The 17,137-nt window shown below is 44.5% G+C and overlaps 1 pseudogene; it reads left to right on the plus strand.

The window, feature by feature from the left end:
• The first annotated feature begins 14,001 nt into the window (after window positions 1–14,001).
• LOC149361432 (uncharacterized) lies at window positions 14,002–16,405 on the plus strand (annotated as a pseudogene).
• Window positions 16,406–17,137: the final 732 nt, after the last annotated feature.

Genomic DNA, 17,137 nt, shown 5'->3' on the forward strand with positions numbered 1-17,137 from the left:
AATGAAATTTGCCATGCTCGAATACAAGACTTTTTCAAACAGCTTTGAAAAGATCGGTAAAATAGATACCGGCCTGTAATTTCCCAGCTCATTACAATCTCCTTTTTTGTACAGAACAGTAACTTTTGCGCACTGCATTCTCGCTGGGAAAGTTGCTGATTCTAAACACATGTTAAAAATGTGGGTGAGGATGGGGGAAATAATATCAACTACATGTTTGATTGGGCGTACTTGAAAACCATCGATGTCACAACTGCTAGAGTTCTTTAAGGCTTGTATAACGGACATGATTTAATCCACTGTTACGGGCTGAAGGTATATTGTGTTGTTAATATAAGTGGAAACATATTTGCTAGCATGAGAGGATATAGAGGAAGCAGAAGCGATACTAGTGAAAAAATTGTTAAAAGCATCAGCTAATTCTGCACCGGATAATTCTTTTCCATCAACTTGTAATTTCAATGAAGGCTTATGCGAGTGACCACGGTTAAGGATGGTGTTCAACCTCGACCATAACAGACTGTTTTGACGGCACTCAATATCCAACAAAGATGAATAATATGCTGCTCGTGCATTTCGCAACTTCTTTGTTAGCTTATTACGATACTTTTTAAATTTGACAAGATCATCTGCTGATCGCGTAGGAAGGAAATGTTGATATAGCTTGTCCCTCGTTTTCATTTCACTCCGTAATTCAGGTGTAAGCCATGGTTTGCGTGTTCTGCTACTTTTTTTGCGTGTTCTTGACGGGAAACTCTTGTGGTATAGTCGGGTCAGTACATCCATAAACTTATCGTACGCTTTACCAACCACGTCAGCCGAAAATATCAAAGCAACCTTTTTCCTATTTTCTGCCATTTTATAGTGGCAGCTTTTGGATGACTTTAGCTGTTAAAGTGGTAGTTGACCATATGGCACCACATTTCGGAAAGTATACGGAGTAAGTTATAGGTTCGCCCAAATAATTCGTTTGTTCCAATTGCAACCAACTGTAAAATGTTCCGTAAACCTGCTCGACAAAGTTTAACTTATTAAAATTTCCACCTGGGTAACGTGCCTTATTTTCGTTCCTTGTGCCCCAGATGGTGCTTGTCTGCTACTGCTTCCATAGCTTTAAAAGTGATTTCTAGAAGGATGGTGTTTATTTCACCATGGATCCTCGTGGATGTACGTAGGCCCGTGCAGAACTATGATTCTTTTCGGCATATTCCGCATCAAGCAGCACTCTGTGTAGCATTTTCTAGCATCTCGTATTTATGGTTTCCAGACCCTGATAATGGCAAGCACCATTTGATAGTCGCGTGGCTCCAGACACGTGAAGCCACACACTATAAAACACTGTTTACACAAATGACAACATATTTATTAATGTTGAAGCATCGTGTATGCCTGCAATAAATAAGTTCAATTCCTGTGTGAACAAAGACTGAACTCATTTGTCAGATGCTTTGAATTGAGAATGTTTCTATCAATTTCTAAATACATGGCCTCCTGTTAAGGTGTTCAATTGTTTCTACATTTGTACACGACAAGCGAATTGTTTGTTTCGAGGTATACCAAAGTGTTTTAAAAGGGTTGGTAACCGTCCCTTTTGCTCTGCTGAAGCATGTGTATTGTACAAAAAGTTGTGCGACAGCCTTAAAAAAAAACGGCTTCTAATTGCGCCTTGCTTAAGGTCCCAAATCATTCCTGCAGTGTTTTGTTTTATTTTATGGCAGATAATGCGCGCTGATGTGCGGAACTGTGTGCACTTTTGATAAAGTTTATACTGCCTATTTTTCACCGTTAGGTACCTAAAATGCAATTTTAGCCGTCTATTTATGGCGCCGAAAACGTGCTTTTTAGTGCCTAAAATCCAGCCTCTACTCATCAGTGTCGGCTCGTGAACACATGCAGTGCGGTACATTACTCTCTCTGCTCGACATACAGATAAAGCACAGTGAGGCTACTCAGCTTGTTGTCTCATCGGGGACAAGTTTTCGCTTGCCAGCCATCTGCCAAGACCTTGCTGGTCAACTGCCCAAAGTCTCGTTGGTGTCTCTCGTTAGAAAGCCTTTCACACCACTGAACACTTGGCCATCGTTAGTGCTGCTTTACTAAGTCTAGATTGACCACAGAGGGTTTCCAAGCGTGACAGACTGGTGCAATGCAAACAGGTTCAGCCAACTATCCCACCAGTTCCTATTCACATTGTCAGCAAACAGTGAGTGTTAACAGGTGATTTCGATGATGTTCCAACCCAGAAGGGTTGAATCGGCTCCTAGGCGAGTATTTAAAATCATATGTTCCGCTCAGCACCGATGACGGAAACTTGCTAGAATGTATCTGCTTATGGGCGGTAAAGAAATTAAAATTCCTAGTGTTTAAATTTTGTGCCTCTAAGCCTTTAAACAACAGCAAGACCACATCTGGTTAGGCTGAGAAGAGATGAACAGAGGAAAGATAACCAATACCACACTAAAAAACTGGGTGCATTCCAAAAGAAGATGAATGCATCAGTAGGTGGCAGTCCGAGGGCTAAATGAGATTAGGACATCTGTGGAGAAAGGGTGACAGCAGCTGGCAAAGGACAAGGTTAACTGCAGATCAACTGGGGAAGCATTTTCCTGCACCGATTTTGACAGCAGGCTCACAAGACAAACAAAATCAACTCGAGGAGCGGGGTGCATATCATGCGACTGAATGTCAATGGCCAGTGAAAATGGCACCAGCACTGTGGAACGCACATGCGGAAAATGAGACGCGTTTTTCGTCAACTTTGAGCGGCATTTTACTGCACTTTTAGGAGCAAAGCTCTCAAGTATGGCAACACTGGCACTTTTTGTTTTACTGGCATGAGGGTCATCGTTAGGGTTGAAGTCCATATTTCTCTTCCATCCACAGTGTTAATTGCGAGCTATGTTTACCTAATAGGGGCTGGGAATTTAACATCACCGTTATTTCTTTGCAGCTGTTAAAACAATACAGCGTACATTTTATAGCATGCTTAACGAGCTTTTGGGAGCAGCATACTGTCCCTTTTACTATTTGTTGCTACTGAATCAGTTTGACGTTGACAAAAGATCTGTAATAAGGAGTAATTACTCATTGACATCCACTCGAGCACAGCCAAATGGCTACACAGCTAAATGGCTACAAAGGAAAGCTATACAGCTTTCACAGAAACTTCGTAGTTAAAGATTCGTCCTGGTCCGGGGTTCGAACCCAGAACCACCGCTTCACGGGAGTAGTCGCTCTACCAATTTGTCCAACCTGGACGGCAAGCATATGGTAGGGCGAGAGTGAAGTGATCAATAACTCGAGTGGGAACTGTAAGGGTCGAATGTTTTAGGACCCCTAAAACTTTGGACAAACTCAGTTCCCGCTTCAGGTTACAATACTGAGTGACATTTTGGTCTATAGACCTTATGCAAAATTGCTGCCACCTATCGGAGAAAAGAAGAACCTGTGGAAAGCAGCCATGTTGGAGGATGACTGAAGCTCGTTTCGCCTCTGCTCTCTGGATTTAGGCGCGCCCTGCGATAGCTTCCTTACGGCTGTACTGGCTCGAAAGTCTTATTTTATCTCACTTGAGCCTGTAAACATGACTGAATGGTCAGTCGACCTGTCCCTACTGCCCAAGTTTCGAAGTGACTTCGCAGACACTTATTACACGTCCAAAACCATTTCCGAACGCCACCAGGTACGGAGCTACAAGTTTTTCGCGAAGTCCTACGTCAGTCTGCCGACGCCGAAGACCAGGAAATGTACGAGGCAAATACAATTTTCGTTTACGGCTAAAAATGTGCGAATTTTGGTCTAGTTTGAAGAAGTTTTTGAAAGCGGGCCGCACAAACGAGGTATATAGCAAAAAGCTTGAAATCCTAAATAAGTGCGCAGTTCTATCTCAAACAGTTCTCAAAGCTCTGAAGGCGAGGAAGCATCGACACCTACACCTCAGGGCAGACGCAAGAAAGATATAACTTTGACATAATACTCCCTCAAGTTCTGTTCCATGGGGAAGCACAGATAAAAATTTACAAATGACTAGGCCCCAGCCTTTCACACGCGATGAGTACCAACACCGAGCACTCTGTTCGTAGCTGGCCTAGCGCTCCGTCGCACGGCACTGCCGCTCATCGTCATCTTCTAAGTAGCACAAATCAATCCGATGGGCACCAGCTGCGAGTAAACTCGACCGTTGTCGGTTCCCTTCCTTGTCTGTCCGCAGCTGGCTGGCCTAGCGAGAGCACCCTAACGTAGTACTGCTCGCTTATCGTCGCCTCCTACGTAGCACAAATATATGCTATTGGAATGTAGCAAACATATCTGTAGTTTTTCGCAGCGCTATTTAGCGACCGCATAACTCCGTTGTGATATCTGGTGGAATTCCTATTTACCACGGCACCCGAGTAAACGCAGAGGGAGCCTATGGAGCGACAGTTGCCATGCAGGCTCTACGCCAGTTCTTTTCTGGTAACGCATTATAGCTGAGACAACCGCACGCAGACTGCCTCCACTGCCATACCAATATAGGCGCACACTAATAACGCGTGTGAATAGAGATCAGTAGTAAAGAAACGTAGACGGGACTCACCGATCATGCGGCTCATCTAGGCTTACCCTTATAAAAATTTCTATAGACAGTCCATAGACTGTCTATAGACTTTAGTCTATGAAGTCTATAGACTGTCTATAGACAAATCCTTTAGACTGGTCTATAGACAGTCTATAGATTTATGGCCATACACTTTTAGTAGACTTTTGTCTATAGACAGTCTATAGACAAATGTCTACTGAAAGTCTATAGGTCTATAGGAAGTCTATAGACACAAGTCTATAGACAGTCTATAGACGACCTATAGACTTATGGTCATACATTTCCTATAGAGCTGTCTATAGACCGTCTATAGACAATCGTCTATAGACGGACTATAGACGACCTATAGACTTATGGCCATAGTCTTCCTGTAGATTAGTCTATAGACAGTCTACAGACAAAAGTCTACTGGTCTAATAGACAAATGTGTATAGACTGTCTATAGACATTCCATAGGTGTGTGAGCTGGCAGTGCTATAGACCTTTGTCTATAGACAGTCTATAGACCTCTGTCTACAAAACTATTAGTAGACCATTATCTATAGACTGCCTATAGACTGTCCACAATCATTGAAAAAGGTCACCAGACAGAGTTCACGCATGAAACAATCAATATACTTACAAATTTAGTTTATTTCCAAGCTATCCAGGCTGGAAATATGCAATACATGCACCATAAGAATGCACCACAGTAACATAAAAGTTGAAAGTAACAGTCCGGCTAGTTTCCTCTGAAAAGCATTCTTGTGGCCTGTTGTCTGCAGTAAATCATCCGGGCATGTTCACCTGTACAGCACAAAGGAAAAAAATAATATAAGAGGAACTCAAAAAAAAATTCCCATTCCATCTCTACACATGTGCTTTACAATGCAAGGCATATCCTGGCTATGCCATTCTAGAAAGACAATCTTGATCTTTTGGTTTGGTTTTATGGGGTTCGAAGACCCAAGGTGACACAGGCTACGAGACGCTGAAGTGAAAGGCTGGGGAATAATTTCGGTCACCTGTGCTGAGTACACAGGCCTTTAGCATTTTGCCTCTATTAAAATGCGACCGCCTAGGCCGGAATCGAACCTGCATCTTTCAGGTCGCCATACGAACATGATAGCCACTGAGCTATCACGCCGGCTCAATCCTTTAAGTAAATACACGACAGATTATAAGTGTCGTCATAAAACATTGTAACAGAGACCCCTAATCCCTGGAGTACACTACTCTGAATCCAGTACTGATATTGATTTCTGTATGTCAATACTGTTACAGCCAATACTGATCTCTTTATGGCAATCCTTTTACACTATTTATAACAGAAGACTTCGAACAATTGTGCCACATATCTGCATTGACTCGCAAGGAACTGTTAAGAATGGCACCTCCATAAAATACAGCTTCAGTGCACCTTACAGAGGGGTCCAAAAAGGATAATATTGCAGCATTTATTCTTATAACCGCTATAGAAGAAGCGCTTCAGAATACCCTGCGTGAATTACACTGCTGGCATATTCATGCTGTAATTTAACGAGTGAAATGTCATTTCGTGGTTCCTTTTTGTTCATATAATGTTTGAGTGTAGTACTTGCGTGTTTAGGTCAACGTTATCAGAAATATTCGTCTGCCACTACGAACAGCTGAAACAAGCGGCATACGCAGAAATGGATCTGGTCCATATGGCCACATTCTCTGGGTAAAGTACCACTCTTTTCATGGCGGACAAGTCGTTTGTCCAGATTAGTGCAAATGCGCCACGAGAACCATGGCTGCGTATTCCGCTTGTTTCGGCTCTTCGTAGCGGCAGACGATGAATATTTCTGATAACTTTGATCTAAACATGCAAGTACTCCACTCAAACATTATATTAACAAAAAGAAACTATGAAATGCCATCTCACGCGTCAAATTACAACATGAATATGCCAGCAGTGTAGCCAAAAGGCACCTTTTTACAAGGTGAATTTAGTGATGCAACACCTAAGCCAGTTAAATATTTGGCCGAGTGTACGGAAGCCGATACTCAAACGGGCACAAGCTATACAACACCAGCAGGCAGAAGCAACCAGTTCACCACAGATTTGCGCCTATAACTTGAAGCACAAAGACGGAACAACATACTCGTACATCTGCGCGCGCTCTTAGAAACAAGCGGGTTGCAGCGCTTCCGTGCCGCGCTCATTATTCAGAAAACTAATACAGCACACAGAGGCTGCAGCTGCGCTGTTTCAAAAGCAGTCGCGAGGTTGAGACAGCAAATTACTGTCACGATAAAATACCGTCTGAAATTCACTTAGTTTTTCTTTCAAGTGCAGCTCCAACAGTGCAGTAAAGAGGTGTGTTTCTTGCATCGAGCCAGTCTAACCCAACGCTGCTAGAAAAATCAGCTAAAGCACTGAACGTGCTCAAAGTAGGAAGTATTTCAATGAAACAATTAACGCCATTAACAGGCGCAGCTATAATAACACGAGAGCTTCATTTAATTTTAGGCGCAAATAAGCGGCGAGTCACATCGGCGCTTTCGTAACGTAGCAGTCTGAAATCAGAAACACATACTTTGCATCTCGCGCAAATGGTATTCTAGAAATCTGTGCACGCGTGAGCGGGATTCATGAACGAACCACTCGCAACGAAATGTAAGCCACCTCTTGTCGAGCCGACCTTTACCCAGCTTTCAAAATGAAGTGCCCGCAAGCCAGCGGCGGCGGCCAACGGCTCTGATGACAGACACGGACGAATCCATACGTGTGCAACGAAGGGGAGATGGGATGGAGCTCGTGGGTTCTTCGCGGTGTTTGAGCACGCCGGCCTTTCGCGCCGGCAACGAATTTTATTCACCCATCACACTACAAGCATTCCTCCAGCGCCGCTTGAATACAACTTTGACAAACATCTCGTGCTCCAGTCTATAGCGTTACAAGACACTTTGCTGAAACGTCGGCGTCCACGACGCGCACCGAGAGAGCGTCCATACGTAGCAGGCAATGCACACCTCAAAAAGAACAGCACTCCATGGTCCAGACAGGCGATAACACAAAGATAAGAAAGTAAATGTAATCCACCACTGAACGAGACTGTATGTAAGTACGCTTTCGGAGGTGCAAAGTAAATTGAGCTCACACGGCGCTAACTAACACACAGTTCCATTTCGGCCGTCATTCACAGGATAAACGACATTTCTGGCCGCGCATCTACCTTGAAACACGAAAAATCTAGTAGACAGCTCGCGAGGAGCGGCTTATCATCAAGGGCATCGCACAGACTGCCTTTCCGCGCGTTAGTAAAGACAGCGGGACAGAGATAAGCGGCATTAGTCGAGAACCCGATGGCTTCCGCCTTAGAAACGAAGATAGGACGTTTGTAACTGCGCACATTATCTGTTCTGCACACACAGCTCTGCTTAAAGTGGTTTAGGAGACCAAATGAATAAAATATAAACGTGTAGACTTACCGTAAGCGGACGATGAAGCTGGATTTTGAAGAAAACGTAATCCGCGAAAAACACGCCAACGCCATTGATGCAGCCACGCACAGGGTTGTTTGCAGCCCGAATGATTTTCTGCCGTCTTGCGGTAAAATGGGTAAAACGTGAAACAGAAACCCATTTCACGGTCGTATCTTTATCGCTCGCACTCTTGCCGTGTGCAGCTTGATCTGATATCGAAGACCACAGAAGGCAATTGGTTTATAAGCTTAAATTCTTCGCTTACCCTCTAAAAATCTTATTATTTTCGTGAAAACAGAACCGAAATCTAACTTCTTGTCGGTATACGTACGCGTCGCATCTCCTACCGATTAGTATGTGGTACAATTCTCAAATAATAATTATAAGGTTGCATAGCATAACGTCTTTTTTGCGTGTGTTCGTGTTTAGAAAACTGATATGCGCCACATCAGCGTGTCATCGGCTCCGAAGCAACAGGTGCAAGGGTAGGAACGAAAAAATACTGGCTTTGCGATTGTTGCGTCGCAGCATTTATTCACGTGAATACAAACTGCAAAGGTAGAAATGGCAGATGTTAATCGCACAGAGGACCAGGCTCTTTGAGATTAATCTAAGATGTTTCTAAGAGATGGGCGCTTCCTTGAATTCTCACACCCGTATTTCCCCCTTTATTTTCAGGACGTTTTAAAGAGAAATGTAGAACCGTTGATGAAATGTTTCTGATTTCAGCGCGTTGGACAGTAACGATCGAAAGATGGAATGGAATTGTGTAGAGCGATTCCTTTAAGGGACAGCGTATTCGTTCGATGTAGTACAGTTTGCGGGCGCCCTTACTTCAAGAACGGCTGCCTTTCCTCGGTTTACTTGTTAGCATTAAATATCTGATTGTATTGACAATATACGTCACGGTATAACGAAAAGGAACTTGTCAATGCTCCTGAAAACAATATACAGGAGGGTGTTGTAATGGCCTTACGCAATACTTTTTAATTTCCGTAATAGCGAAGGAGGTGGGGGACTCCCGACATAATTGCGGTCACTAGATGCAGGTCCCCTCAACATGCAGTGCAAAAAGAAATTGACATTGTTCTGGACTTAGTCGAAAGTCAGTGTATCGAACATTGTTCAATAAAATTACGATTGTTATAGACTAGTCTATAGGCAGTAGACTATCTATAGTGTACAGTCTATAGACGAAAGGAAATTGAGGTAGTTGTAGACTGTAGTCTATAGAGAATCCATAGACCGTCTATAGACAAAAGGAAATTGAAGCAGCTATAGACCGTAGTCTATAGAGAGTCTATAGACCGTCTATAGAGGAAAGGAAATTGAAGCAGCTATAGACCGTAGTCTATAGAGAGTCTACAGACCGTCTATAGACGAAAAGAAATTGAGGCAGCTATAGACCTTGGTCTATAGAGAGTCTATAGACCGTCTATAGACGAAAGGATATTGTGGCAGCTATAGACCTTAGTCTATAGACCGTCTATAGACGAAAGGAAATTGAAGCAGTTATAGACTTTAGTCTATAGAGAGTCTATAGACAAAAGAAAATTGAGGCAGCTATAGACCTTAGTCTATAGCGCGTCTATAGACCATCTATAGACGAAAGGAAACTGAAGCAGTTATAGACTTTAGTCTATAGACAGTCTATAGACAAAAGGAAATTGAGGTAGCTATAGACCTTAGTCTATAGCGAGTGTATAGACCGTCTATAGACGAAAGGAAATTGAAGCAATTATAGACTTTAGTCTATAGACAGTCTATGGACAAAAGGAAATTTAGGCGGCTATAGACCTTAGTCTTAGCGAGTCTACAGACCGTATATAGACGAAAGGAAATTGAAGCAATTATAGACTTTAGTCTATAGACAGTCTATAGACAAAAGGAAATTGAGGCGGCTATAGACCTTAGGCTATAGCGAGTCTATAGACCGTCTATAGACGAAAGTAAATGAAGGTAGTTATAGACTTCAGTCTCTAGAGAGTCTATAGACCGTCTATAGACAAAAGGAAATTGAGCCGGCTATAGACTTTAGTCTATAAAGTGTCTATAGACAGTCTATAGACAAAAGGAAATTTGAGCCAGCTATAGACTTTAGTCTATAAAGTGTCTATAGACAGTCTATAGACGAAAGGAAATTGAGGCAGCTATAGACCTTAGTCTATAGACAGTCTATAGACGAAAGGAAATTGAGGCAGCCATAGACCTTAGTCTATAGAGGGTCTACAGACAGTCTATAGACGAAAGGAAATTGAGGCGGCTATAGACCTTAGTCTGTAAAGAGTCTATAGACAGTCTATAGACAAAAGGAAATTGAAGCAGCTATAGACTTCAGTCCATAGATTTTCTATAGACTGTCTATAGACAAAAGGAAAAGTCTATAGGATGGCTATAGAGTCTATAAAAAGTCTATAGAAAGTCTATAGACCATTTTTATAAGGGTAGGCAAACCGCGCATTCTTCTTTGTTGCCTCTCCAGATGGCTAGAAGTCGTAGCGCTGCCTTTCTTCATGGCTTTACCCGTTGAAACTCACCAAAGTTGACAGGGCGTAAATTCTCGTCGTTCGTTTCCAAAACGCACTTGTGTTCTTCGTACATGTCCGCAGCGCGAGCACTCAAACAATGCTACGAAAACCCAAATAATACAAACGTGACCCGTCGCTCGCACTGCCGTGGCGCTAAACATGGCGCCGATGGCTGCAGTTTTGCCCTTGGTTTCTCTAGTTTTGCGTCGTTGAAAAAAACCACAAATGTACTTTTTTATTATTAATATTTGAATTGTGTTCGCAACGAAATGAAATTAAATTTTTTCATGTTATTTTTGTATTAATTTCGAATATCAAAGCGCTTTTAGTTACTTTTACTGGCATGCCGTTTGTAGAAGCTGCTATCCTGTGATCCCATCACCCAGACCCGGATGTCCTAGCAGACGACGGCGCAGACGGCGCTGTTGACGGAACACATTTTCGATTGACAGCAGGTAAAATCTCTTAATTGCCACAAAAAAGGCAAAGAAATGCTCCGTATCGCAAACTGGTCCATATCAAGGATATATTCGACGCGAGCGGTAGAACAGAGAGCAGCTGCGATGCATTACTTTACGCGACACTGGCATGCTCGACGGAGATCTACATGAAACTGAGAGCTTAAATGTGACCCGTACAAGTGGATTACTTTGATATCAACTGCGTTACGGAACTACGACGATACTTGCATCACGCTTTAGCTCATATGCAACAGCGGCCCGCGCTCGCCGCATCCTGTTGGAGTGTACAGCCGGCCAAATCTTTAGCTGGCGTGCGCGACGGCCGCTTTTTCTGCGCTCCTGCTCTTTGCGACGAAGCAAATTTGCGAAAAGCTCAATATTAAACACGGGCTTATTGAGCCTTTGCTTAGATTGGATATTTTCATAAGTTTGCTTTATCACAAGCTGCAGGAGCACAGAAAATGCGGCCGTAGCGCACGCTAGCTAAAGATTTGGCCGGCTGTACGTACTTTCACTAGCAAGAGACCACATGGAAGCCGACAGAAGCAACTGTGTTTTCGAGATGAGATTGTTCCGAGAAATACGAGCACCTTACTTTAGCACGTACTGGAATTCAAGTTGTCAGCCTGTGTGTCACGTACAGCCGGCCAAATCTTTAGCTGGCGTGCGTAACGGCCGCGTTTTCCGTGCCCCTGAAGCTTATGACGGCGCAAACTTGCTAAGATATGAAATTTAAGCAGAAGCATACTAAACCCCTGCTTAATATTGAGCGTTCCTCAAGTTTGCTTCGTCACAAAGCGCAGGAGCGCCGAAAAAGCGGCCGTCGCGCACGCCAGCTTAAGTTTTGGCCGGCTGTACGGGGACGATAGCGTCGAGGACGAGCTCAAGAAAAGCCTTAACGTGGCCTCAACGCAGCCGGTATCCCAAGCATTTGTGCGCTAAAAATTGTTTACCTGTACTGCGAACTTGCGTTCTGTCGCTTGCCAGCCGCTAGCTGCCCGATTTGCCAGCCTTGCGAGTACAATTCGCAAGTTGCTGAGCCAATCTGTGAGCGAGCCGAGCTTTCAGCAATGACGCTGCTCGCGAGCGCGCCGAGCGACGAGCTTCGGCCTGCTCCCTGGCTGCCGTATTCGTAGCTAAGCCTAGCCGGTTTCACTTCAATGACGGAGCTGAGAGCGCTTCGATACTGGCTAGCGCTGAGGTGCCACTCTTTTCACCGTAAGTACGTTTTATTGTGAGCTATGTCTCGTAGTGAAATAAAGATATTCTCGGGTCCACCCGAACGGTGATGATGGTGTCGAGGAAGAGCTTAAGAACCGCCGCAACGCAGCCGATATTCCATGCATACATGTGCGCTAATTTGTTCACCTGCACTGTAAAAAACAACTGTTAAATAACATAACAAATAGGAAGATTTTCTCTTTTGGTTACTGAAATTTTCTTGAAGTAAAAAAAAAAGAAATTAGTTTCTTTAGAAGACCAGTTTTTTCAGTTAGCGCTATATGTGCACTTTTTCTTTAACAGGAAATGTTTACGCAAGAAACATAGTTGATGTTGAATTTAATAGAAATTCCGGAAGTTGCGGATACTTCAATGTTATCAATTCTTTAAATTGTTTTGCCTTCATTAATCATTTCACGAATACCGCTGAAGATGATGCGGATCGACACGTGACTATGGCAACAAGACACGTATTCGCTGACCTGAGGAGAGCCGGTATAGAGATGGCATGGAACGATACATTTTGGTATACGGTGTACGCACCGAGCGAATTTGATATTAATTTCAGCAAATGGGGCTCTTTAACTCTGCACGGACAACGGACAGCCTATGGGCGGCTGTGCACTTCGTGGCCAGTGCAGCCAGGATTCGATTCCGCGTGTTTGGGTTCAAACCGAATGCGACAGCTGCTAAGCCAACAAGTGCCGAGGGTTAACGCATAAAGCGTCGTCAGCAATCAAGCGCATTTTCCAAGCTTCATGATCCCGGTCATGAATTTTCATCCGCAAGCCATCCACTTATGCCCCCTACGGCGGCTCAGTAGCTAGGGCGCTCGTCTGCTGAGCCCGAGGATACGGGTTCAATCCCGGTCGAGGCAGCTGTGCTTCGAGGGAGGCAAAATGCAAGCCGCCCGTGTGCTGTGCGATGTCAGTGCACTGTGAAGAACGCCAAGTGGTCGAAATTATTCCGGAGACTGCCACTATACGCCATCCATCATAACCGATGGCGCTTTAGGACGTTAAACCGTATATACAGGGTGTCCCAGCTAACTTGGACCAAGATTTATAAAAAAACCAAGCGTTCTTCAGAACTGAAATCACGTGGATGTTGTTAAGGTTCATCTAAAGTTACAGTACGATTTTTTCGCTTCTCCTATTTAAATAATTAGTCGAGATAATTAAATTAACTTTCTTAAATATAGCTTGAAACGTTCAGGCGTCAATAGGAAAGTTGTGGAGCTCCACAAATATCGTCCAACCCAGGCACTTCCAACGAGATAGACTTAGCGTGGCCTTTTTTATACGGGAAAAACGAAAGCCCGCGGAGTTTAAAAAATACCACGTGACAGCGCGCTCCCTGCGCCCGGATGCGCCGCGGTTACAGCGCTCGCATCCGTGCTTTGTAATGGTGTCTTCGACTGGTCGCTCCCACGATCCGGTTCGGATTTCGTAAAGTGAGAGCCGCTCTAGCTCCGAGCGCATAGCGAGACCGGTCAAGCCGAATAGTCAGCAAGTTTTCAGAGCGAAAGCGCAGGAAGCAGAAAAAGGACGTAACTTCCGGAACCGCCACACCGCAGTGGCGCCGCCGCTGCCGCTGGTGTCAACGACAGCAATCACACAGCCGCACCGCCCACGCCGCTGAACCTGTATCGCTGCCTCAGCTGTCTCCGTCTCGGCTCGCGTCGAAAACAAAAAAAAAAATGAGTGTCCCGTGGTACCACTCTGGATATGCCGCGGCAACCCCTCAACGCCCCGAAAGCCCTTCACCGGCCGAAGTCGTGATGTTTGCCACAGTGGACGGTAAGTCCAGCCTTATTCGTCTTCAGTACGGACAACGTGGTTTGGCGCCTTTTCGCAGCGTGCGCTTAATGGCGGCAGGTGTGGGGGAAAACGGACCTGCCACAGTTCTACTGGAAGGCTGTGAAAGTTTCCAGCGATGATGCCGAAGGCAGCATTGTGCTTTCTGCCCTAAGTGCGCATGATATAGCGAATATCCTACGCATTGGCATTCGTACTACGTGTGAATGCTGGCGCGAGAAGTAAAAAAATGGCTGAGGCTTAGCTAAGGTTAAGCCTAGTCAGATGCGAAGCATATTGATGGCTAGGCTTGGTAATACATGGCTTTCCTTGGTTGACGTTCATCCCGCTCTTCATCGGTCTCTGTGGCACGCTGAAGCTTTCGCTTCGCGTTCAAATCAGCCCTGCTTCTAGGCGGCATCCCAACACCTGGCCGCCTCGTAAGTGCCCGGAGAGCGAGGCAAGCTCAGCTTTATACCGCTGCTGTAGCTTCACGTGGTCAGCCGACGCGCCTCTGATGTGGAGCCTCCACCGCCGCGGCCGACCGCGCGAGCCGGCAGCTCATCTCTCCTCTGCTGTGACGTCATATTGTCACGCTAAAGGTCAATGGTAGCTCCACCGCCGCGCTCGACGGGCTGTAGTGTAGCTCTAGTAATATGCTTCGCATAAAAAAAATAAACTACGCGAAATAGCTACAATCTGCTCTCGGACAATAACATTTGCTCACGTATGAGTGCTTCCGTCTTTCTGTGTGGTTTGTGTAGAATTTAGCGCGGTTTTTTCTTTCCTGAACACAGAGTGCTTTCAACTTCACGTTTTTTTTGCCTTTCCCTCGTGCTCTGCACATTTTGTAGCGGCTCACAAAGGATATTTGTGCATAGTTTATCCCTTGCATTACCATCTCCAGAAAAACTTCGGTGCAATTCGTCTGCCCGGGAATGAGTAACAGAATTATTTGTGCTGTTGGAATAAGCCTTCACCAAAATAAGACTGGCGCGAGAAATGATTTTTCACGTGGTCAGCACAAATGCCCTAGCAATCGATGCATTCAATCAGTGTTCATATTACCCGTGTCAGTTGTGTAGCATTCAGCACCTACCTCGCTAGTCGCTGCACATCACGCTCTGTATTTTGTGTTGTATTGATTTTTCTCTGCACAGGGGAGGAAGACCGAACAACCCCTGAAGTTGTGGATGTGGCCTCAGAAAAGGAGCCGAGTGAAAAAGTGCTCTTAATTGGTTAGTTTTAGTTCACAAATGATACTCAACTCACTTTTCAGAATGCATGTTAATGCTGAATGAGTGCATACACAAATGACAATGCCAAGTTGGCTACCCTGCATGCATTTAAACAATTTGTCTGTCTATCACTGTTGGGCTTTAATGCTGCAGCTGCATTCTTATTTTTATGCACGTACCTGCAAAGAGCACGCATTCATTCATTTGACTTGGTGTAGTGAATATTGTTGCGAGAAAAAAGTTCATATAGTAAGCATGGATGAGCATAAGGATAAAATAATTGTTGCTTGTTCGGACAACCTCGACAGTTTCACCTTTTGCAACGTAACCAAAAAGGTCTGCATGAAGCTAAATGTCCAGGTGTAACGAACATTGAAAGCATTTCAACAGCCACTAAAACATGCGACTTTGTAGTCAAAGATGTCAAGCTTATTTCACTTGTTTCTTCTCCAATGCAGCTGCATGGGATGAAAGTCAAACGAAGTTGCTGCTGGATTACTATGCACGCTATGCTAGACAAGTGGGTCCACTGAAGAAACTCCGCAGCAAGCATGCAATGTTTGAACAGATTTCATGCGACATGTTCGGTGTTCTGGGGATACACCGCACTGCCGTGCAGTGTGAAACGCGGTTCAAAACGATTTCAAAGCGCAAGAGGAATGAAGTGAAGCATAACAACACGTCAGGCAATTCCCGCTGCCGCGTTGAGTATGAGGAAGAATTCAATGCCATCAAGGCTCTGGATGACAGTCTTGAGCCGGAAGTGCTGCGTGGCGTGGACATGGTGAGGCACAAAAAGCATCTCACAGTAAATCAACGCCTAGACCGTCTACAAGCACAGACGTTCTGCAAAGCTTGGAGATGAGCGACGATAGCCTGCCCCTGACATCATCGGGAGACAGCTCATTGAAACTGTGCACAGAGTCTCGGGACGACGAAGAACCAAAGAAGAAAAGGGCTGACCGCAGGATGCGCGCAAGCAATACGAGAATTCAACATATGCAGCTGTTCTTTGAACAGATGGACAAATTGAACAGTGAGAAAGAAAAAAAAGGAAGAAAGAGAAGAAAGGAAGGAGCGAAGACACCGGGAGGTGCTAAAAGCTCATTCAGAGCACATGGCACTTTTGCGCACTCTAGCAGAAAAGTAGGTCGCAACACTTCATTTACCATCCTTTATTTGTAAAACGCTGTTGCAATGTGCAATACTTCAACCCCATTTTTCATAAAGCCAAACATCTATTTAAGAAATGCTTTTGCAGCGTACAATAAATTTCACAAAAAAAAGGTTGCAGTCTCTGTGGAAGCAGCTTAGAAACTCTCGGCTAAAGCCTTTCGCTTCAATTCACCCAATCTGCGAAGAGCGCTTTCACTTGCAGACACTGGCTGTCGACTTGCCCTTAACTCTGCTAGGCTGAGCCTGCTGTGAAGGGTAGCATCAGTTCTGCGTTCATTTCTTTCAGCATCTGTGAGCAAATCATTGACATCAAAATCTCCAGCATCCAAGCATATGTTATGCAGAACACAGCATGATATAACAAACTTTGTTATTTTATCCACAGTTGTGAATTCTACATAACGGAGCTGCCGAAACCTTTGCTTAAGCATTCCAAAGGCATTTTCAATAATGACCCTAGTTGCTGCATGGCGTTGGTTATAGGCAACTTTGGCTGCTGTCATTGGCCCATAGTGTTTGTAAGGCGTTAACAAGTGCTCCCTAATGGGATAGGCAGCGTCACCCAGAATGTGAAATTTGTTCACTTCACACACTGTTGGCAAGTCTTCATGCACTGGAGACAACCTCAGAACTCGAGCATCATGCACTTTGCTTGGTGGCCCGGTGAACACATCCAGAAATCTCCCTCTTGCATCACATATGCCTT

Source organism: Amblyomma mixtum, chromosome 2, assembly GCF_055824585.1.
Source record: "Amblyomma mixtum isolate Tamu chromosome 2, ASM5582458v1, whole genome shotgun sequence".
In the NCBI taxonomy this organism is placed as follows: Eukaryota; Metazoa; Arthropoda; class Arachnida; order Ixodida; family Ixodidae; genus Amblyomma; species Amblyomma mixtum.